Source organism: Anarhichas minor, unplaced genomic scaffold, assembly GCF_050575085.1.
Source record: "Anarhichas minor isolate MPS153535 unplaced genomic scaffold, ASM5057508v1 ptg000017l, whole genome shotgun sequence".
In the NCBI taxonomy this organism is placed as follows: domain Eukaryota; kingdom Metazoa; phylum Chordata; class Actinopteri; order Perciformes; family Anarhichadidae; genus Anarhichas; species Anarhichas minor.
The window spans coordinates 8,193,560-8,195,798 of NW_027466463.1; the positions used below are offsets into that span (position 1 = coordinate 8,193,560).

General features: G+C 40.7%; 1 long non-coding RNA gene across 1 annotated transcript; it reads right to left on the reverse strand.

The window, feature by feature from the left end:
- Window positions 1-540: 540 nt before the first annotated feature.
- On the reverse strand, window positions 541-1,914 carry LOC142951243 (uncharacterized). The gene is made up of 3 exons (XR_012954562.1): window positions 1,732-1,914; window positions 1,260-1,612; window positions 541-867 (listed from the first exon to the last, which is right to left on the reverse strand). It is a non-coding gene; the product is annotated as an uncharacterized LOC142951243 (long non-coding RNA).
- Window positions 1,915-2,239: the final 325 nt, after the last annotated feature.

Here is a 2,239-nt window from a genome sequence, read left to right on the forward strand (position 1 = left end):
CTTCAAATTTTGCATTTTTACTCTACATGTATTCATCTGCTATAGTTACGAGTTACTTTTATGTCACAATAAAAAAGACTGTCTATCGCCATCAGCCACCGTCATTAGAATCAAATGTATCCTCTAAGGCTTCATAACAAGCCATCCTTATAGTTATTATAAAATAAAAGAAATCATATAACATAGAATGCAATAAAATGTCATAGTATAGTGTGCCATAAAACTGCCAAAACATAATGAGTCATAAAAAATGTCAGTCATTATTAACATGGCTAGAGAAGACTCGTCAGTCCGTTGTTCTTGTTGAACCACACAAAGACTACAATACACATTGCACTCTGGTGTTACAGTGGATGTTCTTGCAGAGATCACACAAACCCAACAACAGCAAGGTTTAGTTTGGACCTGTCAGCATCTTATTCACAGAATTATCGTTATGTTAATTAAAAAGTGTTGACCAGCTGCGGCTAAAAGTGAAAAGCTACCTCAATGTTTAGTCCACTAATCCTTGTTAATAATCAAAAGACATGAAGAACAGTTTCACTTTGATGGAACATTGGAACATTTGCATTTATTGTTGAATAGAATACATAGAGCATAGTATTTGCATTTCAAAGTTTTATTGTTATTTTCAAATTTACATTTCAAACTTTATTTGTAAATTTGAACCAAACACACCAGATTAACTGGCATGTGTGGTCCGTGGGAGGAAACCCACGCAGACATGGAAGAACAGAGGTGTTGATTTACCTTCTATACCTTTGAGTTACTATGAACCCTAAAGCTATAGAGGCAGGTGTTCTCCATGTGTCCCCAGTTGCTGGTGATCTGTAGCTTCACATATCTGAAGACCCCTATGTCTGGATTCTGGTCAGAGACAAGAGAGAGAAATGGATAAAGGGAGTCAGGCAATGTAACAGAGACACAAATGAAAGGATAGGACATCAGCGATAAAGAACACATTTTGTTTTAATTCCAGATGTTCCTGGCATCTGTGTTGACCACATGGTCTTTGCATGTTTGTAATCTATAGTATTAATAGCAGCTCCACCTCTATCTCTAATAGTTAGTTTAACTACAGCTTGCAGCCATTAACATGGCAGGACGAGGTTTCATCCTCAGAAGAACAATAAATAGTTAAAGCTAATCTCTGTTTATTAAGCTTGTTGTGGAGAAATCTGGTAACCTCACAATGTTTTTGAATGTGACCGAATAACACGTTCATGGATGCTGTTCTGTCTAACTTATATCATACTCACGGGCAGTTCAAAGGTCTGAAGTGCTGCGCTGTCCTGATCGTAAACCAGTGTCCCCAGGTAGGTGCCTTCCTCATCCGTGGTGCTCATTCCCTGGAAGAGACAGAAAAGAAACGGAGATGAGCGGAGCCTTTTGTTGTGTATGACATGTCGAGGATGATGACAGAAAATGTCTGACTTACGTAGATTGAAAATTCCCTCGGTGCTCTTGAAATGTGTCCATCGGGGGACTGGCTCTTTGGGATGTGGCCGAGTGTCACGTGAGTGATGGAGACTGGGTGCGACAGGGAGACGAATAAATGCCCTTGGCTGCCTGCAAAGGACCAGCATTGTCCTGGAAGCAACGGTGACTGTCCCTAAGGGGGAGAGAATTTCATTTTGCAACTGTTACCTCCATGTTCTTTCATATTAAATACCAGAAGTTTCAAAAGTGTAATTACAGGACACTGTAAAGCAATGTGGCTGTAACTCCTACCTGGATCACTCTTCGTTGTGCTTTGGATAAATAGCACCCGAAGAATAGTCGATCCAATATTCCAGCTCCTTTGTTGCAATATGTGTCCGACGATAAGTGACGTAAAACTCTGGCTCCTGCATGCACACAAGTAAAGGACACACGTACAAAGTTAGAAATCAACCTCCGAACAAGTTCCACAATAAAGCACATGTATGAATAGTGATGAGACGATGATGAAGATGATGACGATGGCTCACCTAGCGATTCTAAGGCAAAGTTTGCCATCGTGTCTGCCACGGGAACAAGCGTGTTCGTCCACTGTTTGAGCATCTGCACCTCCTGCTGGACCTCTTTCAGTTGAATACACGTGTGTGTGTACTGTGTGAATCCTGAGGGACACAAAGCACTAAGTTAAGAAATGTCAGTTTCAGTACTGGTGATACTTTGTGTCCTTTCAGTACTGGTGATACTTTGTGTCCTTTCAGTACTGGTGATACGGTGTGACCTGTATCTAGTGAAGATACTT